Source organism: Melanerpes formicivorus, unplaced genomic scaffold (genome assembly GCF_026170545.1).
Source record: "Melanerpes formicivorus ecotype bairdi unplaced genomic scaffold, bMelFor1.0.p_v2 SCAF_1, whole genome shotgun sequence".
NCBI lineage: Eukaryota > Metazoa > Chordata > Aves > Piciformes > Picidae > Melanerpes > Melanerpes formicivorus.
In genome coordinates, this window is record NW_027142353.1 from 9,088,794 (window position 1) to 9,113,681 (window position 24,888).

Sequence of the window (24,888 nt, forward strand, 5' to 3'; positions counted from 1 at the left end):
TTGAGTTGGCCTGGTAATGTTGTCTCTCAGGACTCCCTTGAACTTGTCCTCAACTGATGTTGATTGCTTTCTCTGTGATAGCAAGAATCAGGTAGCTATTTTCTACACTTGGTTCAAATATTATAGCATCAATAAGAGTTGTTCTACATGAGGGGGACTCATGGTAACACCAGTTTTAAATGTTGTGTGGAAAAGTATAGATACCAGATGACACCAGAGGCACCAGTTTGTAAACATGGATCACAGTGGTCAAAAGCTGATCAGTTCAGGAGTGTACATACTTGTGTGAACCAGGTAAAACTAACTTCAGTGATAAAGTGGAGAACAGAGAAACTGAAGATAAAGGGAGAAGAACACACCACTATTAACAACATTATCATGGTAACAGCCTCAGGACATTGAGTTTTAATCATCCACTTCTTACTAAGACTGATGCTCTTGAACTTAGTACCCCGTGGGACAATAATATCAGAAGAAACATAGTAAACATAATATCAGAAGAAAGGGACACATAGTATGAAGCAAATATATATTAACTGTTTTTATTGGGCCAGTGTTTTCTCTCTCAAATTTGACTTTTACTGTCTGAATTTTACTGCAATTAGATTTTTAACTACAGGTTCTTAGGGCTTGGAAGGGACCTCTGGAGATCTTTGAGTCCAACTGCCTTGCCAGAGCAGGACCGTATAATCAAGCGTATATAGCACAGGAATTCATCCAAATGGGTCTTGAAAGTCTCCAGAGAATGAAACTCCACAACCTCTGTGTCCCAGTGCTCTGTGTCCCTTGAAGTAAAGTTCTTTCTCATGTTGAGGTGGAACTTCCTGTGCTGTAATTTGCATCTCTTTCCTCTTGTCCTGTTACAGAGTGCAAGTAAGAAGAGGCTGTCCCTTCCTGACACCCAGCCCTCAGATATTTATATACATTTATTAGATAATCTCTCAGTCTTCCCCTCTCCAGACCAAAAAGCCCTAGCCTTCCTCATGAGGCATGTGCTCCAGTCCCTTAATCATCCTTGTAGCCCTCCATTAGCCTCTCTCAAGTAGATCCCTGTTCCTCTTGAACTGGGGAGCCCAGAACTGAATGTAGTATTCCGTGTGGGGTCTCACTAAGACAAGAGTAGAGGGGGAGGAGAACCTCTCTTGGTCTGCTGGACACATTTTTCTTAATGCACCCCAGGATATCATTGGCCTTGTTTGCCACAAGGGCACAGTGCTGCCCCATGGATAACTTGCTGTCCATCAGGACTCCCAGGTCCTTCAGGGCTGCTCTCTAGCAGATCACCTCCTAACCTGTACTGGTACAGTTTATTATTCCTTCCCAGGTGCAGGACTCTGCACTTATCCTTGTTGAACCTCATTAGATCCTCTTTTCTCAGTTCTCCAATCTGTCCAAGTTTCACTGGTTGAAACTATTTCTTGCATTTTGATTGGATTCCTAAAACACTAATTAAATTATTAACTCAATATATAGCATGCATTACCTTAGCGCCCTGTCTAAGATTTTCATGTGTGTTTCTCACCTCTATTCTGTAAATGTCTTTTGGATGTGTTCTTTCTAGTACTATGCTGTGATAATTTTGTTTCAGAAATACCAATTTGTATATCCAGCTGAAACCTGACTATGTTAATCTTATTGACTTTAATCATTGTGTAATTGCTTCTGTTAAAAAAGATGTAGTAAGTCAAGCAATAGCCAAATAATCACAAGGAAGTTAGTAGTACTTTTCACAGGAGTCCAGATTTAATTTTGTAACACTGAATGCTTTCCAAGTTGTGCATTAACTAGCATATATATTAAAATCAAGATGTAGTTCTTCTGTGAAAGAAATTGTGCAAGTCTGCAATTTTTTTATTTTTTTTTCTGTGTGTACAGTTTTCTACCTGTGTAAAATGGTTATGTTTGTGAAAAGGCAGCAAGAGTATTCTTTGTATTTGCTGAGGATTCTGGCAGCTTTTTACTCACTTACAGGGGCTTTTACTATTGTCATCTGCACAAAGAATTACCCTTCTGGCTAAAGGTTCTGTTGATTCAAGGAGTAGTGCTAACTGCTCTGAATGTCTCTTGAGGGGCTTAGGTTACTATTTTAGGTAGTGTTTGATCTCTTAATTGGACACAGAGTATTATACTTTATGTATGTTCATGACCCTCCACTGCAGGTTTTCAAAGATCTGATTACTTCATTCTCAAAGGCAGTTGATGAGTTTCATTTATTTTACAAGAAACAAATACACATGGAACCACACTTATACACATAAAGCCAAAACAAGGATGCTAGCCCCTCAAATCTTCCAAGTGGGAATAGAGGATGCATATTGGGGTGCTCTGTGAGAGAGAGAAGCTGATGCTTTCTGAGGTACATACCAGGTCTTTTCTGTGCCTCAGCTATGGAAATTTATAGAGCAAATGAGTAAAGAAAGTAGTAGGAGGTATAGTAATAAGTGAACTGAAGTATGTAATTGCTCAGTATGTTGGTTATAAAGGCTTTAATGCTAATCCTATTATTTCTCTTTTCCAGTTGTTAAATTTTTCAGATTTATTTAGCTCATTATATGAGTTTAGAGTTGCTTTTGATATAATTGAAGACATGAGAGTTTTACCAGCACAAATACCGAGTTGTCTCAGGGTTATCTGTCTATTTCCTGGGCAGTAAATTTCAGTGGATAATTAGGCAACCTCTGCTGAATTTTTCGTCTTAATTGCTGAACTCATTTTAGTTTGCTTTAAAAATAGATATTTAGAGACAGATTGTCTTGCAACCTAAAGAGTTTTATTTCTGAAGACTTGTTTCTTTATCTGGCTATTGCTGAAGAAAAGTAAAACAAAGGAATTCATATAATCTCTTCTTAAACTGCAAAATATTCTCAGCCTTCTGTGAAGTCCACTTTTTCAACTTGAATTTAGAATGAAACACCAGATGATATAACAGTATGTACTGTCTCCATCTTTGTGACCGTTTGAGGCTGTGCCTTTAAGAAAGGGAATATGGTGGACAGATGTTGGTAAACGAAAGAAGAATCTAAACTAATTTCATTGGTGAAGTGGGAGGAAGCACCTTCTGAACTGGGAGTGCAGGAGGAGTATCCTGGGCACTCCGGCACTTCTATCTTCAGTCTTGCTTCCGCTTTTCCTTCGGGCAGCAGCTTGCAGCTCCTGGGCTTTCTGCCAAGGCTTCGGCCTTGAAAAACTGATAAGCTACCAGGCCTGTATTAACTGCTTTCCAATTAACGCAAGTGCTTCTAATCTTTTTTTCTCTCTTTTCTTTCTCTTTCTATCCCACTCTGGGGAAAGGGGGAAGAGGGGAGAGCGGAGGTGGGAAACCACCCTCAGCAGAGGGGGGAACTCTCATTTCTGTGCTACTCTATTGTATATCTTTGTATATATTGTACATATTGTAAATTTGTATATATTCCCCTGCATATCCTACATTGCTTTGTAAATATACAGCTCCACTGCTTTGCTAATTCAGCTGTGAGTTTTTTTTTCCCTTTCCCTTCAATTTTCTTTCCCTTTACTTTACAAGGGGGAAGGGAGGAGGCTTCTTGGCCTTACCCTTCCAACCCTCAACAATCTCTAAAAGTTTTACTTAAAGCCACATGAATTTGCATAGTTCCAAACTGGTCTACATTAATGCATAGAAGAACCACAAAGAGACCTTTGTCATTGGAGAAACCAATTAACCCAGATCATAGATACTTATTGAGAATATATTAATGTTTACATGTATTTAAAAATGAAATGTAATGTTAAATAGTTAAATTGCAATTATAGTATCAGTTTCACAACTGTAACTGTTAATTAACATCTTTAGATGTTAAATTCCACTAGATGATGATGATGATGATTTCTGTATTATGTTTCCTAATAACACTCATATTTCTCTTTCTAAAGAGGCAAAGACCTCATAGTTTTTGTTCATGCCCCTCCATGACATCCTGAGTTTAAAGCCTTTTCGAATTTGTGGGGTTGTTCTTTAGAGGACAGATTCTAGGCAGGTTCACCTCAAACATGGGGGAGACACAGAATACTGTCATAAATGTATGTATATTATCAGATATGATTCAGATATACTTTTATACTACTGTACATGGGGGGGGGGGGGGGAGGAAAGCACAGTAGAGACCAATTTTATGAATTGGATTGACAGTCAATTGCCCATGCTAATTTATATTAATCATAATATTAATGAGTATCAAATGGTGTCACTTTTTTTTTTTAAAAAAAATGTAGGATAGTTTCCTGACATGTATATTTAATATAATTATTAAGAGAAGATACTGCCTTAAAACAGTGAAGTAATGACATTCACTGTAAGGAGAGACTTTTGTTGTTGTTGTTCTGTAAAACTTCTGAGGACCTGATAGCAAGCAGTAAAAAGGAAGAATATTATTTTCTTATTGCTATTTTCTCTAAATTGGTTAAATTGCTGCTGAATAGATTGAAAGATACAAGCTCTGAAGCTGAATGTTTTGTAGTAGCTATAAAATTTATGTGACGATTTGGTACTTTGGTTATGGGCAGTTGATAAAAGTTGATAAAGCTTTGAACTGCTTTCTTGAAGAGAATTATTAACAGAGGAAAACATTGTATGGAAGAGAGAGGGACACAGTTTTCTTTCAGTTGATATTTAAGTTTCCTATTTTGTTTTGAATATCTAAAAATATTGTATTGGGTTGACCATAGCCAGCAATTAAGCACCTACAGGCTTCTTAGTCAGTCAGAGCCCCTACCACTCCTCCCCCTCCATGGCAGACACTGAAGAGAATTGGAAGAAAAAAAGTTAGAAAAATCTCCTAGTCCAAGACAAATTCAGTTCTCTAAGTGAAGTGGGAATGTAGAAAACGGTAACAAAAAGCCAATTAATATGAAAACAGTCACTCACCACCTGCCATGATCAGACCAATGCCTGGACAGTTACTGAACAGAGCCTACCTTGGAAAGGCTCCTGCTCATCTCCCTCAAGCTTTTACTGCTAAGCATTATGTTAAAAGGTATGGGATATCCCTTTGTTCAGTTAGGGTTAGCTGTCCTTGTTGTGTCCCCCCTCCTCCCCTAGCAACTTGCCCACCCCCAGACAACTTGCTGCAGGGTAGAGTGAGAAACAGAGAAGTCCCTGATGTTGTGTGGTGTTCGGCAGTAGCTAAACCACCAGGCTGTTGTCAATGCTGTTTTAGTTACAAATCCAAAACACAGATCCATATGGCCTACTTATTAAAAAAAATTACTGTCTTTCAGCTGAACCCAGTGCAAATCACAGAATCATAGAACTGCTGAGGCTGGAAGAGACCTTTGAGATCATTGCACCACATTCACATGTCTTTTAAATGCCTCCAAGGATAGTGACTCCACCACTTCCCTGAGCGTCCTGTTCCAGTGTGTTCCTATTATTCAACCTTAACCTCCCTTGGCACAACTTGAGCCCATTTGCTTTTCTCCTGTCACTTGTTGCATGTGAGAATAGACTGATCCCCACCCCTCTTTGGCCTCCTATGAGGTAATTGTAGGGGGAATGAGGTTTCCCCTCTGTTTCCTCTTCTGAAGACTAAACAACCACAGATTCCCCAGGTGTTCCTCATAAAACTGGTGTTCAAGGCCCTTCACGACTTAGTTCCTCTTGTCTGGACATCCTTTAGAACCTCAATGTCTTTCTTGTACTGAGGGGCCCAAAACTGACCACAGTACTCAGGGTGTAACTTCACCAGTGCTGAATAGAGGTGGACCAATACATCCCTAGACCTGCTGGCGACACCATTCCTCATGCAAGCCAGGATGTTATTGGTCTTCTTGTCCACCTAAGCGCAGTGCTGGCTCATACTCAGCTGGCTGGCAGTCAACATCCCCAGGTCCTTCTCCACAAGGCAGTTCTCCAACTACTCTCCCCCAGGCCTGTAAAATTTCATGGATATGTTGTGGCCCAAGTTCAGCATTCAACATTTGACCTTGTTGAATCTCGTACTGTTGGTCTCAGTCCATCTATCCAATTTGTCCAGATCACCCTGCAGAGCCTTCTTGCCCTCCAGCAGATCAACATATCCACCCAACTTCATGTCATCTGCAAACTTACTGAGGATGTGTTGTAATATATGGTTGTTGTTGTGGATCATCATTTGTTGTCGTACAGGTGTTTGAATAACCCTGAGCACAGCTTCCAGGACAAGATGTAAACAGGCGAAGACATTTATTATGTTATACAGCAAAGTTATATAGTCTATCAGAAGGCACATGCGTCACATCTTAATTGGTTATTTTCTACTGGCATGGCTAAAATTACAAAACAATATTTTGACACATCCAACCAGATTCTGCCCTATTTCTCTCCTTCAGTTACAAGATGTTTACATTCTTTTCTGAGTCAAAGACTAAACATAGCCTTCTCTAATTTCTAATAGTGACCAATCTTTCTAACATTCTTTGTATACATAGAAGCAAGCAAGTTAAACTAACTGTATAGCAAAAGTAAAAGTTCTGTAACACAGCATGTCTAACAGACCGAAGTAACCCATAAATGACACAATACTCAGAGCTGTACAAATTAGCTCATTCTAACACAACTGGCATAATTTATGGTCAAAGACAACAAAACTTCCATGTCAAGCACACATCCTTTTCCACTTATCTTACAAAGTCAGAACACAAGCAGAACAGTTGCTTCTTTCAGAGAGAAAGTTTCATCCTACAGTTTTGAACTTAATTTTTTGTTACTTTCCTGATCTCTTAAAGGAGAACTTAGATTAGTTCCAATTCTCACATTTTCCTTTTGTTATTTGTGGTGGGTGGAAGGGTAAGGCCAAGAAGCCTCCTCCCTTCCCCCTTGTAAAGTAAAGGGAAAGAAAAATTGAAGGGAAAAGGAAAAAAAACTCACAAGCTGAATTAGCAAAGCAGTGGAGCTATATTTACAAAGCAATGTAGGGTATGCAGGGGAATATTTACAAATTTACAATATCTACAATATATACAAAGATATACAACAGAGTAACACAGAAATGAGAGTAACCCCCCTCGGCAGAGAGGGGGTTCCCCACCTCTGCTCTCCCCTCTCTCCCCCCCCCCTTTTCCCAGAGTGGGATAGAAAGAGAGAGAAAAGAGAGGAAAAAAAAAAAATGTTAGAAGCAGTTTTGTGTTAATTGGAAAAGCAGTTAATACAGGCCTGTATCTGGACTTCAAGGCCGAGGCCTTGGCAGAAAGCCCAGCACAAGACAGAGCTGCTGCACCGTGGAGAGGCGGAAGCAAGACTGAAGATAAAGTACTGGAAAAACCCAGTATACCCTCCTGCTGTCCCAGTTCAGAGGGTGCTTCCTCCCACTTTACCAATGAAATAGTTTAGATTATTCTTTTCCGTTTACCAACTTCCGTCCACCATATTCCCTTTCTTAAGGGGGCAACGTCAACCGGCCACATTATTAATAAAGAAGACTTGATCAAGCCTGAACACATTGTACATAGGGGTTAAGATATAAAGACCTACAAATACAGCAAACCCAATCTTCAGCACTGTCTTTTGCAATCTACTTCAAAAGCATGAATTATTAGACCTTTGCTCTTTTCTAAGATGGTAAAAAAATCATAAAATTATTTAATGTCAGCAAGACCCTCCCTTGTTCTGTGAGGGTAGAGCTGGCCAGGCTCCATCTCCACAGACAAGGAAAATACTTCCAGGTAAACAGCAAGAGTGAAAAGGCCACTTTGTTGGGTCAGAGATGACATCCTGAATATTCATGGATCTGCCCAATGTAAAATTGAACATAGCACAATAATCCATTTTTACTCATAACATACTGATCTCTTGATGCTTTATTTTTGCTAAGGAAAGGTACTGAGTCCTAATGTTATTTGGTTTTCTTTCAAATTTCTCCCAACTAAAACCTCCAAAATGTTTATATCCTTCATAAATTTTGTTAAATCACACTTAAACCCATATATAAAATTAAAAGTTGAGAAGATAACATGCCTTAACTATTCTTTCTTGTGACATAATACTTGAATTCCCCCTTTTTTGGTTGTTGGTTGTTTTTTTTAATAACCTAAAATGAAAACATCTTTTGTGCTATAATTATTTTTTACCTTCCCTTTAAGTATTTAACTATGACAAACTGGTGGGTTACCATATAAATTCATGTGAACATATTCCCTAATCACACAATAATTAAGCAACCATGATGCACTCCATCCCCTTATCCAAGTCCAAGGTGTTAAACAGAACTGGCCCCAGCACTGAGCCCTGGGGAACATTTCTTGTTACTTGCCACCAACAATATAACTCCATTCACCACAACTCTTTAGAAACCGTCATTCAGCCAGTTTTTCACCCAATAAAGAATGTGCCTATCCAAGCCATAGGTAGAAAATTTCTCCAGGAGAAAGCTGTGGGAAGCTGTTTAGAAGACCTGTCTAAAGTCCAGGTAGATAACATCAACAGCCTTTCCCTTGTCCATCAGGTGGATGTCAAAGAAGGAGATACCATTGCTTAAGCAAGACTGGCCCTTCATATACCCATGCTGACTAGGCCAAATCAGCTTTTTGCCCTGTGCATGATCCATGATGTCATTCTAGATGATCTGCTCCATGCCTTTCCCTGGAACCAAGGTTGACAGTCCTGTAATTTTCTGGAACCTCCTTCTAGCCCCTCTTGTAGATGGGCATCACATTTACTAACTTCCAGTACAGCAGGACCTCACCAGTTATCCAGGACTGATGAAAAGGTGGAAAGTGGCTTGGTGAGCATTTCTGCCAGCTCCTTCGGTCCCTTTGGGTAGGGTCCATCTGGTCCCATAAACTTGTGTGTGTGTCTCGATGTGTAGCATGTCACAAATAATTTATCCCTAGGGCACGGGAACCTCATTTCCTTCCCCTTCCCAGGGGGCTGGGCACCCAGAGAACAGCTACTGTTGCTACTGATGACCAAGGCAAAGGTGGCCCTGAGTAACTCAACCTTTTCCTCATCCTCAGTCACTGTATTTTCTCCCGTGTCCATTAAAGGATGGATATTCTCCTTAGCTCTCCTTCTGCAAATGTAAAACATTGAACCATTTTTTATTATCTTTCACAGATGAAGACAGATTGAGTTCAAGCTGAGCTTTGGCTTTTCTAATTTTCTCCCTACATTGTCTCACCACATCTTTATTGTCCTCCTGAATGTTTTTTCCCCTTTTTCAAAGGCCATCAACTCTCCTCTTGCTCCTGAGCTTCAGCCAAAGCTTTCTGTTCAGCCTTGCAAGTCTCTTTCCTCACCAGCCTGTCTTTTGGGATGTGTGAATGGCCTGATCCTGTGACTTTAAGACTTCTTTCTTAAAGAGTGTCTAGTCTTTCCTCACTCCTCTGTCCCTCCCAAGGGACTTTGTCAATCAATCTCCTGAACAGGCTAAAATCTGCCCTGCAGAAGTCCAAGGTGGACATTCTGCTGATGCTTCTCCTTACTTCTATAAGAATTGAAACTATAATTTCATTATGACTCTTCCCAATATAGCCTCTAACCATTACATATCCCAACAAGTCCTTCCCTGATAACAAGCAGCACGTACAGGAGAGCACCTTCATTATCCATGTCAGGAAGTTATTTCCACACACTGGAGGAACCTCTGAAAGAGTTTCCACCAGACATCTTGGAAGTTGAACTGTGCCACAAGAGCAAGAGATAGTGGTTATGAAATTTCTTGCAGCTGCTTATAGGACATTTTACAAGCTTCATCATACTGATTGAATTTTGGGAAGGGGGCCCTAATTCCCACCAGGCCCTTCACAGACACTTCCCTAGTGACCAACCTATCAACTTCTGTGTTCAGTGAGAGCAGCCTGACATCACATATGAATGAAATTAAATGGAGAAATGACGATGAAATTGGTTGATAAAGGCCAGTTAGTACATGGTGAGTTTTTAAAAAAAAAAAAAAAAAAAAAAAAGGCAAGGTAGGACAATATTCAGAGCACAGGAAGTATAACAAAGTCTGTTAGGCTCATCAGACAAAGTGTAGAAAGAAAAACAGGAAAAAATATGTCACAATGCTTGCTTTTCATGTACTACCGAGGAGGAAATGTTGTAGCTGACTTCTTGCATAGTTTACTTTAGATGAGATTTTAAGAGGGTTTTTCACTATATTACTTTTTTCAAGCCATCTCTTTGCTCCCCTAAATATATATTTGGCTAAGTATCACATGAATTCTTGAGAAAACTACATTTAGAATGATGTATAAGTTAACACTGTCCCTCCACCACTGCTTTCTCAAACAAGAAACTATGCAATCAGCAGGTTATAAGTATTTAACATTGCTTTGAAGTTAGATATCAAAATACAACCTAATTACTAGTCGTTTTACAAAAAAAAAATGGACACTTCCTGAGGGCAACTCATCTCATTTTAGTTTCATACTTCAGGACACATGAAATGAATGTCTCCCCCTAGGCACAGATGTTAATTGTTCTTCACTCTTCTGTGGGTAGAACGACTTAGACTGAGACTCCAAACTGTTATGTGTTTGGTGTTTACACAGGTTACAGTCCATTATAATCCACACAAAAATTAATAGACCTATCCAATAGTTACTTTGAATGTCAAAGTTTATCAAATACAGTAAGGTTGGATGTTAGGAAGATGTTCTATACAGACAGAGTGATTGCCCATTGGAATGGGCTGCCTGGGGAGGTGGTGGAGTCACCATCATTGGAGGTGTTCAGGAGGAAACTTGATGGGGTGCTTGGTGCCATGGTTTAGTTGTTTAGGTGGGTTGGATTGGTTGATAGGTTGGACGCGATGATCTTGAAGGTCTCTTCCAACCTGGTTTATTCTATGTATTATTCTAAGGTCATATACTTGCCATTTGCAAATCATCATCTCAGTTTCCTCTAAAGGGAGATACATTGAGTAAAGTAAATACAGACATCTAAATCTTGGAAATACAAAATTATATTAAATTATTCTCATCCCACATTTTTTAAGTCAAAAGAATTAATGTGGTGATTGTCATTTTGGGAGCTTCAATGAAAAGATCACAGTATAACTTAGGTTGGGAAGGACCTCGAGGATCATCGAGTCCAACCCAAATATATTACAGTTACCACAAATATTCAGTAAATTGTGACTTGCATAAAAGAATGACTTGAAAAAATTGAACTCAAAGGTATTTGTATTTTAACTTGTTGCATATTCCATGTATTTTTTAGCTTATTCATATAGAATTTAATTTGCCATTGAAGACTGATAGTCACGCTAAAGGGGTTTGGAGCACAAGCCCTATGAGAAAAGGCTGAGGGAGCTTTCATCACAGAAAGAGTGATTTGCCATTGGAAAAGGCCGCCCAGGGAGGTGGTGGAGTCACCATCACTGGAGGCGTTTAAGAAGAGACTGGATGAGGCACTTGGTACCATGGTTTAGCTGGTTAGATAGTGTTGGGTCATATGTTCGACTCGCTGATCTCAAAGGTCTTTTCCAACCTGATTAATTCTATTCTATTCTAAATGATCACTTTCCCACTATGAAGTTTTCTGAGAGGACAAATAGGTATCTTTTTTAATGTCTGTGTGGGGAATTACATTAACAGATAGGATTCGCCTATTTTTCAAGAACAGGGAACGATTTTCCAAGGTTTAGTGAAAAGTTTTTATTAAAAAAAAAAAAAAAAAAAGTTTTTCTTGCTTCACTTTTGAGGTCTTAACTGAAGAAAAAAAAATCCAAACCACAAAATATTTGTTTACAGTAAGAAAGTATGAAGTACTTTCGTAAAAGAGTAGGTCTTCCTTCAGATCAATAACCTGGCTCCGTGTACATCATTTGTACCAAAACATTCAATGTGGTGGGTTGAAGTTTCCCATTCACATTAACCAAGCACAACCAGCCCAGCTGGAAGCAAATGGAGGCTGTATTTACAAGCACAAACTACATTCTACAATGGAATGCAATGAACATGCATAAAATATACAATATTTACAATATTATACAGATATTTACAATTGGAAAATAGTATGGAAATCCCCCCGACACCCCTCTGATTTCCCAGAGGGCAGGGAAGCTGCTCCACTACCTCTGCCCCAAACCTCTTCCCCCCCTCTTTAACAGAAGAGAAGTTGAGAGGAAAGAATGTTAGCTTAGAGAAGCAATGTTAGTGTTCTTATCTTTTCTCAAGGCCAGCCAGAAGTGGTTATTGTCTCCCCAGCAGAACAGCCAAACCAGAGAAAAAGAAAAGGAATAGAAATGAAAGTGAAAATGCGAAAGATGTTATGGTACAACTGCCCAATTAATTCACTCCATAGTGAATTATTTATATTTTTCTACTTTTCTCCTCAAAATCTGCAGCTAAATTTTAAAGGCATAGCCTAAAACTGACACATTCACAAATATTTAGAGGCTTTGTTTTGGTTTTTTTTTTTTTTTTAATTCAGGACCAATACATGAATTTGTGTGTCATATGAATTTCTCAAGCAGTATAATGTGCTTTACTTCAACAAAATGTCATAACTGTAATAATTCTAAAAGTGAAAATCATGCTGCATTTAACTCTTTTGACTCCACAGGGGATAGGTGCCCTCACAAAGGGTTGTTGGCTTTACAAGTTCTCAACTGACTTCCATTTAAATTGGAAATCAAGAAATAGAAATTGAAATATTGAGCAATTTATTACTTAGTGGTTTTTTTTGGTTTGTTTTTCCAGGCTTACAAATCAAAGGTATACAAGGAAAGAATTCATTCGAATTGTAAGAGTCCATAGGGTAGAAAATTGTTTCATTGTGCTATATCTTGTTATTGTGTATTATATTTCATTGTAGCACAAAATGCATACATAGCATCTTTATTGTATTATGCAGTGAAATTACTATCTAAATACAAATGCTTTCTGTGAGTGGTACAAAAGTTTGTAAATATACCTTAGTTAATTATTTTTATTTATTTTTAAAATGGAAAAATGTTGTATGTCAATTGTACCAATAATGTTCATTAAGTAATGAATCCTACTAAAAATGAAAATAATTTTGAAAATTTGACCACAGATACTAAAATATAAAAAATAACATTTATAAGTCACTTGTGGAGGTGAAAGTCTGATTTTTAATTTTTCTGTCTCTTTTTCTCTCCCCCTTTCTTGTCTTACTCCTAGAAGAACTGAAGAGAGAATTTTTTTTTTTTTTTTCACAGTGACAAACTTGGAAAACATTATTACTCACTAGGGTACACATACAGTACATGAATGTCTAAGTGAAGGCCTCTCCATCACAGTGTTCTTCCCTTGAACAGTGACTACCATAGAGCATTAGAGCATTATGATTTGCTTAGTATGTAATGACTCAAAGATTAGACAGATCAGAATGACTTTTAGAACTTCTATGACAAATAAACTCATATGTGATTCTGTAGATGACAAATCTAAGTAATTTTCTGCCCTCTAGTGAAATTATGCTCTTTAGGTTTTGTGTTTTATTTGTTGCATAAATTATTTATTTTTCACCCCAAATCAAAGAGACATGAACCAAGAAAAAAGAAGAAAGTTTACAATTGTTGCATGTAATGTAAAAAAGCCTCTTTCTAAAGACATATTTGTCAAAAATAATGTTAATACAGGTACAGTCTTCTTGTTTTCCAGGCTTTATGCAAATTATAAAATATAATATTAAATAAAATATATCATTAAACTTTTAATCTTTTATATAACTCAGTGTTCAGTAACAAGCCAAATGCCTACACAGTTTCAGCATGAACTGTCATTTGCTTTTGCATGGAAGTGTCCCAGTTAGAATTAGCAGTCAAACTGATAATGTTTTGCAAAGTGTCTTTCAGCGTAGTGCAAACCCAAAATTTTTAATGTAATAATTTTCTTTTTGAAAACTAAATTCTTGTTTTCAAGCCAAGCCATACTGAAATGGCAAAGTGGATGTTAAAATTAGATGAAAGCAAAATATTCAGGACTCTAGGTTTGGAATACTCATTCCTGTCTTTCAAAAACTTCTTGACACCAAGATTAATATAACCTTTTTTTTTTTTTTCAATAGTGTTTGCTGTGACTGGGTCACACAAGTGTAAGTATCCCAAAGGAGAGAGGAAATACATAAAGCTGATAAATCTTTATAAGACTTTAGAGGGCAAATAGCTGAAGTCCATAAAACTTCAATAAAAAATGTCAGAGAAACAGAGCAACTCAGAACCACACAAATCACCAATTCTTCCCATCATGCTTCATGTCCTAGGAGCAAGTGATTAATATAAACTGAGTCTTTCTTTTACAGGGATAAACAATAATAAATGGTTCAGCTCCTTTCATTAATATTGTAGCAGTGCCAATTCAATTTTGATCCCAAGGGAAGCTAATAAAAGTGTGTTGATGTCAGATGTGAGGTTTGTTCCTGTGCCATGGCAGGCGCACGCATAACAGACAAATGCCTGGTGACTCCGAGAGGGAGAAGGAGAGAAAGAAGGTGTAACAAGAGATCACAGGTAGGAGATGCAGGCTTCAGAAAAGAAAGACTAACTTCATCTGACAACAGAGGGAAAGTATATTGCACAATTCAGAAAGTTAGAGAGTAGCAAATTTTTCTCTACCTCATCAGTAACCCTGATAAGAGCTTTACCTTCCATGCCATATATGGAGAACCTGTCTCACAGTATTTTTGACATTCAGTCATCAAAGCTATCAAACACAAACAAGCAAAAATATCAGTACCACATAAAACCCAATACACCTTCCCCAGTCTAATAAATTCTGTGTCAGAATGCATCAAAAGAAACATGACCAGCAGGGCAACAGAGGTGATTCTACAAGTCTACTCTGTTCTGGCGGGACCTCACATGGAGTACTGTGTCCAGCTCTAGTGCTCCCAACACAAGAGAGACACAGACCTGTGGGGTAGGTCCACAGGAGGGCCACAAAGATGGTCTGAGAGCTGGAGCACCTCGCCTATGAAGAGAAGTTGAAAGAATTGGGGTTTTTCAGCCTAAAGAAAAGAATGCTCCAGGGAGACTTTCTAACTACATTTCAATATCTGAAAGGGAGTTACAGAGAGGCTAGGAAAGGATTGTTTAGAAGTACTTGCAGAGACAGGATGAGGAGCAGTGGTTTTAAACTACAGCAGGAGGTTCTTTACAATGAGAATGGTAAAATACTAGAACTGGTTGCCCAAGGATGTGATGGAGGCCCCATCTCTGGAGACATTCAAGATCAGACTTGATGTGGTGCAGGGCAGCCTGATCTAGATGGAAATGTAGTGTGGGTTGAAAAAGATGACCTTTGAGGGTCCCTTTCAAGGTGATGCAATCTGTGAATCTGTGAATACATCTCAGTGAAAAACAGTAAAGGCCTCAAAGTTGTATAGTGTGTTTACAGATTGTGGGGCTGAGTTCAGGTTATCAGAAACCAGTAACACCTAAGGAATTTTTGCTATGTTCTTAAATGTCTTTGCAAAATGTACTATGGTTTTGTTTCCTTTACTTTATTTTTTTTAATTTTCTTTTCCCTTCTGCTTCATTTTGAAGAAGAGTTTATTTTGTTAAGAGAGAAACAAAAGAAATCCAGTTGTGAAACAGTAGATAACTCTTGTCAATACCTTTAAAATTATATCAACATTTTCAGTATATAGTAGATAGTTCTCTTTTGCAGTTGGATTTGCCTTGAGTGTATATATTCTCAGAAGATAAGGCTCCCTCATTCCTAACTCTCTGACTGTGAGCCTTCTAAATAAATACATCTTTCACTAAGTAATGTCTCAATGGTGAGTATTTATGTGTGCCATAGAAGCCTTGATGTATTTAGGTCAACAGTGCTTTGAAATTGCAGTTTTGTTCGTTCTACATTTTATTTACCAAAAAAAAAAAAAAAACAAACCAAAAAACGCACACACAACTCAAAAAATCTAAACAGCATAAAAAGCCCAAGGGGGAGGGGAAGAGATAAAGAAATGGAATAATAATTAAGTCCAGTCTTTCAGTTTTTATCTTTACCTCAGAGTGGACCTCATTCCCTTTTGTATTCTCTCTTGCCAGACATTACAGCAGGGATGCTCTTTCTCACTGTGTAGTACTATTAGTGAATAAGGTTGTCTCTTAGCTTTTGATAACATAAAGACTACTATCTAAACACAAATAAAATGATGCTGGAAGAAAGAACATTACATGGACCTAAGAGTTATTCATAGAACGTATTACTCCTACTATTATTTTCTGGCTTTAAATACGTTATTTTACTTTACAGTTCCTGTTCTATTTTTGCAGCATTTATGTCAGCCTCCAGCCTTTTAATAGAATATTTTAATTTCTTTCTCAGAAAGATTAAATTCTTCTCATGTGCACCATCATCTTAAATGTAGAGTGAACACCATTAACCAGTGGGAATGTATTAATTTTGCATTCTGTAACTGAAGATTAATGGAACAATGTCCATTCATTTCAAACAAACTAAAAGTACTACATTTAGATAAAAAATTAGTTCTTTCTTCACTATGGAACTGACTCTTCACTGCATAACTAAGTGAATAAATTTGAGGTGGGAGCAGGAGGGAGTGAGATGGTGTGGCAGTTTTAAGCTATGCCTTTAAAATTAAGCTGCAAATTTCAAGCAGAAATGTAGAAAAATAATTCACTGTTGGGTGTAAAATGGAAAACAAAATCTTATTGTAAACGAATTTCATTGGACAGAATGTCTGGTATAGAAGCATGTGTTCTATAAACGTTTTACACATTTTACTTCCATTCCCCATTCCTTCTTTTCTTCTCTGGTCTGGCTGTTCTGCTGGCAAGATAACATTTCTGGATGACCTTGAGATAAGACTAACAAGACTTTCTCCCAGGTCCTCTCTCTCTCGGAACAGTGGGGTCTGGCAAGATTGAGGGTTGGGGGGAGGCAGTGTAGCAGCTTCCCTGGTCATTTTGACCAGGGGGGTTTCCATGCTATTTTCTGATTGTAAATACCTGTATAATATTGTAAATATGGTATATTTTGTACATATTCATTGCACTCCATTGTACAGTGTAGTTTTTGCTTGTAAATACAGCTTCCATTTAATGCCAAACGGGCTGGTCGTGCTTAGTTAATGTGAATGAGAAATTTTAACCCACCACAGATGGCTTTACTGTCTCCCCTATATAGATTCTACCCCTGTCTACTTTCCAGTCCTTTGCTCTCTAAACTAAAGACTTAATCTTTACCTCCTCATCTCAGTCTTTTCCTTCATAGCTCATAAATAATTGAAAGACATTAAAATTCCCATTGCCACTTTCAGTACAGAGTTCTGACTCTGAAATCTTCAGGCCAAAATAAAATGAGATTGGATTAACCCTTACTCACTCTCTCACTCACTCTCTCACTCTTCAGAGAGTGATGATGAATGGTGCCACATCCAGCTGGCAGCCAGTCACTAGTGGTTTTTCCCAAGGATCAGTGCTGGGCCCCATGCTCTTTAATATCTTCACTGATGATCTAGATGAGGACATTGAGTCCACCATCAGTAAATTTGTAGAAGACACCAAACTGGGGGCAGGTGTTGATCTGTTAGAGGGTAGGACAGCTCTGCAGAGGGACCTTGACAGGCTGGACAGATGGGCAGAATCCTATGGCATGAGATTTAACACATCCAAGTGCCAGGTTCTACACATTGGCCACAGCAACCCCATGCAGTGCTACAGGCTGGGGTCAGAGTGGCTGGAGAGTGACCAGGCAGAGAGGGACCTAGGGGTGCTGGTTGATGGTAGGCTGAACATGAGCCTGCAGTGTGCCCAGATGGCCAAGAATGCCAATGGCATCCTGGCCTGCATCAGCAAGTGCGTCCAGCAGGAGCAGGGAGGTCATTCTGCCCCTGTACACTGCACTGGTTAGGCCACACCTCGAGACCTGTGTCCAGTTCTGGGCCCCTCAATTTAGGAAAGATGTTGACTTGCTGGAACGTGTAGAGAAAAGGCAACAAAGCTGGTGAGGGGTTTGAAACACAAGCCCTATGAAGAGAGGCTGAGGGAGCTGGGGTTGCTTAGCATGAAGAAGGGGAGGCTCACGGGAGACCTTATTGCTCTCTGCAACTACCTTAAGGGAGGTTGTAGACAGGCAGAGGCTGGTCTCTTCTGCCAGGCAACCATCACCAGAACAAGAGGACACAGTCTCAACTTGCGCCGGGGAGGTTTAGACTGGATATTAGGAAGACATTCTTCATAGAGAGAGTGATTGCCCATTGGAATGGGCTGCCTGGGGAGGAGGTGGGGTGGCCATTATTAGAGGTGTTTAGGAGGAAGTCTTGATGGGATGCTTGGTGCCATGGTTTAGTTGATTAGATGTTGTTGGATAATGGATTGGACGTGATGATCTTGAAGGTTTCTTCCAACCTGGTCTGGTCTGGTCTGGTCTGGTCTGGTCTATTCTATTCTATTCATCAAGACAATTGTAAGTAAACCAAAATTTTTTATTTTTTTTTTTTTCCAAGGGAATTGAAATCTTGAATTACAAAAATTATTTTGATATGCTTTCATTTTATATTGGGGGGCTTTTAGATGTTTAACATGTAGACATTAACTATCTGCTAAATATGTGGTATCAAAATGTAGAGCACAGATATTTATTTTACCTTTGAAAAATTTGCTTGAGTTGACTCAGGTAAATAGCCCTAGATTATGTATTGAATCATCAAATCCTGTTAGTCTACAACTACAAGACATTTTGTTTTATTCAATGAAGAATACATAGAAATAAGCAAAGACAGTACTTTCTCATGTATACAAAGAGGGATATTTGAATTCAGGTTACCTTTTCCTTCAGTACCCATTAATTTCTTCATACTATTATTACAGAATCATAGTAAAAATTCTAATTAACTTATTCTATATAGTTGCAATGTCTACAGGACACTCCTTGGGGGATTTTTTTTTTTTTTATGAGGTAGACTTCCATTCATAAAAAAATGTAAAAATGTCCAAGACAAAGCAAAAGGAATATGATCATACCTCCTCTGCTTGAACAACATGAAGATACAATTATTGACCTGCAGATGCCTAGAGGATGGCTCCTTGTGGCACTGTAGTCTCTTCCAAAGGAACATAAAGTGCTTTAGCAGGACATGTTACAGTGCTGTGTACCTTGTATATAGGACACTGGCCAAGGTGAAAAGCAAGGGTCACAAAATGTGCTTTCAGGCCCTGTAGCAGTTCCAGCTGAATCACCAGCTCAGACAACGCATTCAAAATGGCAGACTTCATATAGCAGTTTTATGTCACTTATGATACAAAATATTCAGATTTAAAGTGACAATACAGGATTCAGGAGATAATAAAAATGACAAAATGCATTACTGAAATACACCAAAAGTACCTACTTCAGTAACTCATTTCTCGTCTATGAAATCAATGGGCAAACTCCCACTGAACTAAAAAAGCAGAAAGAGCCCTTAATACTTTAAGTCAAATGTTACTTAGGCTGAGGAAATCAAGTGACTTTCACACTTCTTCCCCAAAAGCACATATCACTCCATTCACCGTGCAAAAAGCCATCTTAGATAAATAACTATTTTGATCAAAGCTGAAGAAAAGCTGTGTTTAAGTAGCCTGCTAAATGTCCACTTTTTAGGGAGAAAAAGATTTAGTTGTTTTTCAGGACTCAAATGGCTCTCAAGATTGGAGAAAGGATTCAAAATATTTATGGATCATTATTGTTAAAGATCACCTGGCTTTGTTAAATGTGCTTTTGCTCTTGTTTTTATTTCTTATGGAATGAGTCAAATAATTAAATTAATAATAAAATTCATATTTTCTTCAAAGAACAGACATTCCCAGTACTTCTGACTGACATTTCTTCTGGATGTTTCAAAGAAAATAAACAAACCCAAACCACTATTCTTCCACCTTTCTGCTTTACATTTAACCTTTCTACTTCAATTAAAAAGAAATTAAAACAAACAAAAAATAATTTCAATTCTATTTGTTTTATTTCTGATGGAAAATTTTAAGAGGCAAAATTGGTAAATACATTAATTTAAATTTTGAAGATTAGCTTAAATGTGTTTGATGTTCCGATTCTGAGACTAGCATTTGTCACCATGTTTAGAGAAAGAACATGAACCTCTACATATTTAATTTAAATCTTTACATATCACTGACATTTGTAGATGCTTTTTTCTTAAACTTCAGTGACACTTTGTCACATTCTAATGCTTTACAAATACATTTTTATTTTTGAATAGCAAAAGAGACAGTTACAGATGGAAAAAATGAAAGTGGGAAATTTTGATGTGTTTGCCACCTTTGAACTAATAAAATGTCTTGGAACAGTAACTCATTCGGCCTTCCTTTGCATTTAAATAAAGAAATAGAGGAACTGGAGTGGTGGTGGTAGGGAATAAAAAAAGATTGCTGTTTATTTTTTTATAAAGAATTATTGTATACTAAATGTTTTCTCACTGCAGCCCAGAGAAAATATGAATGAGGTCTGAAAGCTAGGATTAAAAGAATCTCAGGAATGAAACAATTTATAAGGGGAAGGACAACATATTACAGAAGTCACAGATGAACCTGATGAATTAGCAGCAGATATCTGCATTGGAGTTTTGAAAAAAAATGTAACTTAAACATACAAAACCAGTTTATCTGACTGCTTATATATATGTATAATTTTTTTAAGATGAATTATTGTAATAATTCCCAGGACTGTAATGTAGAGACAAGAGAACACTTCACTAAACATCACATTTACTACAAATAGGCTGATAAATCAACCAAAGCCTTAATCCTAATTTGCAAATTTATGCAATTTATGACATTACCATATTACCTATTAAACCCTACAATGACACAGGCTTAATATTAAAAGATGGTGGAGTGTCACCTTAAGCATTAAGCCTCAAGCCTCTTTTATTACCCTAAACTCACATTTCAAAGACCAGTCCTCAGGCCTGCCTGCCTTTGAAAGAAGAATTCTGAGCAAGACTTTATTTATTTTCAATCCTTTCCTTTGCTTTTTTTTCTGTTTGTTTATTTGTTTTTTGGTTTTTGGAAGGCTGGAGAAAGTGGAAAGAGTTCCATTTGTAGCCCATGCAAAAGAAGGCCATATTCCTGGTAAGTGGTCATTTTCTGCATTGAAAGCTAGGCTAAGACACATGGTCTCTACAATAAATGTCTTGAGTAGCATCCACAGGACTACAGAAAAGAAAAGAAAATTTTCTTTTCTTGGTCCTTGGAAGATCACTTGTAGCTTTTTGTTCCCTGAAAAAAATATTTTTAAAGTGTATAACAAATACCTAGAGTTCTAATATGAGCAAAATATATAACATTTGACAACATACCTTGTTTCTTGAAAAAAGGCAAACAACCTTCTCCTTGCACCATAATCACTTTGGTCATTATAGGTCTGGCAAAAAAAACCAAAAAGGCATTTAGCACCTGGGCCAAATAGGAGGCATACAGATAAAGATGGCTGTAGGACATAAATGGTCTCACTTCTGGAGTGTGAGCAAGACAGAACATGTTCCTGCTCTATTCAGGAGCACTGCAGTTCACAGTAGATGATCTTAGAGAAAAAAAAATAATGTATTTACAACTCTGCTTCTATGTGCTCTAGAGGTATAGTCAAACTTTAGAGAAAAAGCAGGAAAAGGCTGACATGTGTAAGGTCTGAATATGTGCCCAGTCAATGACCTCTCATTTATCATTTCCCTATGCTGCCAATGTAGGTAGAGCATGCCAGTGAGAAATTACATGTTTCAAGGCAGGCTCTACAGCTTATAAAATGATGGAGCAGGACTACAAAATGACTACAGGAAATGTTGGGTGAGTATGATATGGAAATGCAGGAATCTGCTTCCAAGGCTCATGTCAAGGGATGTGGAGGGAGAAGTGGAAAACCTGTGGCATTCCTCTGAGGCAGCTCAAAAAAAAAAGGCCTATGATATCATTCATGCTCCATAAACTTGTACAATTCAAGTAATCCCAACAGAATGAAACATCTTTACAAATAGTTCTTACTGCTGCATCTGACTTTGATTTCTTATGAACAAGTAACATTACTTGTATGAAAAAAAAAATCTCAAGGCATTTCTTCTGCTATGGCCATGTGGCAATTGCGGGCCAAAAAAACATTTTATAAACAAAGACAAAATTCACTAATTATTAGCACACAGAAGAATGGAAATTCAGATTCTTCAAAGGTACAGCCTGTCCCCCCAGAATGTGACAAGTACCGTGAAAACAGTAGAAATTGTTACAAGATGCATGAACACTGCTGTTTATGCATCAACTTTAAATTTGTGTTTACTTGAATACAGAGTTTTTATACCATAACATTTTCTTCATCTTATGTTCAGCTTTTTCTTTCTCTCTAATTCTGTCACTACTCTATTTTGTTTCCTCTCCAGGGAAGATTTACTCTCATCAGCACATCATTAATTAGAATTGGTTTGTGGCATCAGCTGTCGCTCATTATGAGATTCTAAGCTCCTAATAAAAGCATTTTTCAGTACACCCTTCACAGCCTGTCTTTTTATTTTTTAATGTGTCACCCTTTCTTTGTTTCCCTCTAAAAAATTAAGGCAGCTGAAAATACAAGGTTATTCTTTCTCCTAGTGCTATGTGTTTTTTAAATAGTATATTGTTGTTATGATAATAAAGAGGTTATTAATATTCAATAGGCTGAAATTATTAATAAAAATATTAATAACACTATTAATAAAAAATAAAATCCCACAGAAAATATTAATAAAACCTGTTTACTGGTTCAGAATATTAGGTTGTAGAGCAGATACCTCACCAGCAGGAACATACAATTTAAACAGTATGAGCAAAAATCCAGAAATAACAAACAGCAATTTAAACTGTAAAAAAAAAACAAAAACGAGAACATTGGCAACATGCTGGAGATTGCCCAGAAGGAGGGGGGAACTCTAGAATTCTCTAGGGCAACAGACCTTTTAACAGATGCTTATAAAAATCAGATTTCATAATTACTCACTGATTGTGGTACCATGTGGCATGTGTGGGGCTTTAAACAAAACCAAAATGGTGTCAACCACGTGAAAGCTGCTGGAACATAGTTTCACTTTCTGTTGGCTTCTGCAGCTTGTTGCTAAGGCACAAACAGTATTTATCTCCAAAGGCTTTGTAGCTGAATGCTTTGTAGAAAAGAGGTTGTTGCTGAGGCTTGCAGGGTTTGTTGGCTTTGTAGCTTTGCCTATTTGGAGAGGTTCTTAAGCTGCAATTCTTTGCAGCAGTGCTCATTACTTCTTCCAATAAAACAAAACTGTCCTGGGGACTCTTGGCTTCTCCTGGGTTTTGTCTCTCACCTGGCGAGACATGTCTGTTCTGGTCCTAGGCTTTACAATACTATATACCAAGGGGTCTTGCAGTCTTGTCTGGGTAAACTGAAGCACAGCTTGGATTCCAAGCAAAGCTTGTGACTTCTCCCAGAGCTTGGACAATTGCAAGGCAAGGTACTGTCTCTTTGGGCTGGTATTCATAGATTTCCCAAGACAATGAGGGCAATGATAACAAAGATTAAGAGATAAAAATCTGACACTTTAACCTATAGAATGAGTTTTCCCCAAACATGGCCAAAGGCACACACACCTGGCCCACTTGGACTCCAGGGCATGTTCAGGCAAGCTGTTTCATATAGAAGCAGATGCAGACTCTTCTGCTAAATAACTGTATTTATAGTTGAGAAGCTGGAGAGAATATCAAGAACACTAGTAACACAATAGTTAATGTAAACCAACATTAAAAGCAGGAGATTGGTATTTTTCTCTCTTAAAAAAAAATTTAAAAATAAACATAAAAACTTTTGAACTACAGCTCTCTTTAAGGTCACAACTTAAGTTGTTACTTAGGAGATTTGGACTGTAACACTGAAAATTTTCTTTTTACCCTTTAAACTATTAGACATTGGAATAAACTTCCAAGGAAGGTGGTACATTAGACTGTTTCAAGGACCAGCTTCAACAGGGTGCTAGGCCATCTGATTTAAACTATACTCTCACCCTGAAAGTTTGGACTAGATGATACCTGAGGTCCATTCCAACCTGGTATTCTACGAATCTATGAATCTAATCTGTAAACCAGAAAAGAAATCAGTGAAAATGACATCATTCTTATCAGATGTGGTTAAATTTTACATTTTATGGCCTGAATTACAATTATCTTAATCCAAGTACTCCTCATCCTCTAACACATTTTAAGTAGGCTGGGTATCTGTTGTGGTCTATAAAAGGATAAATTAATGTTCAGTAAGTGGAGCGATTAGTAATAAAAAAAAAAAATAATTATTAATCACAAAAAAAAAGAATTCCCACAAAAAAAAAACATTAATCAAAACCTATTTACAGATTCGAGGGGTTCGGTTGTGGAACAGATACCTCACCAGCAGGAACAAGTAACAATTTAAACAATATGTACAAAAATCCAGAAATAACAAACAGCACAAAAAAAAAAACCTGCAACAAAAAGCAACCTTGGCAATGAAGCCGGTGATTGCCCCCAACAAGGTGAGGGGAAAACTCTAGAATTCTCTAAGGCAACAGACCTTCAAGAGATGCTTATAAAATCAGATATTGTAATTACTCACTGATCCTGATACCTCGTGGCACAAGTTAAGATCTAGACAAACCAAAATGGCGTCGACCACGTGGAAGCTGCAGGAGCACCGTTTCCCTTTCTGTTGGTGTCTGCAGCTTATTACTGAGGCTCCCAAAGGATTTGTAGCTGAAAGCTTTGTAGAGAGGAGGTTCCTCAGCTGCAATCCTTTTACAGTGGCACTCGCTCCTTGCTCCTGTCAAACAAAACTGTCCCGGGGACTCAGCTCCTCTGGGGTTTCACCTCTTGGCCCGGCAAGACGTGTGTCTGTCCTCTGGGCTTTACAACACTGAAAATAGCGAGGGGTCTTTGCTGTCTTGTCTGGGTAAACTGAAATACAGTTCGGCTTCCAAGCGAAGCTTGTGGTTCCTTCCAGAGTGTGGAA

The 24,888-nt window shown here is 37.9% G+C and overlaps 1 long non-coding RNA gene across 1 annotated transcript; it reads right to left on the reverse strand.

Moving 5' to 3' along the window:
- Positions 1-493: 493 nt before the first annotated feature.
- Positions 494-23,148, reverse strand: LOC137446968 (uncharacterized). The gene is made up of 3 exons (XR_010988815.1): positions 22,888-23,148; positions 21,227-21,291; positions 494-857 (listed from the first exon to the last, which is right to left on the reverse strand). It is a non-coding gene; the product is annotated as an uncharacterized lncRNA (long non-coding RNA).
- Between the last annotated feature and the right edge of the window lie 1,740 nt (positions 23,149-24,888).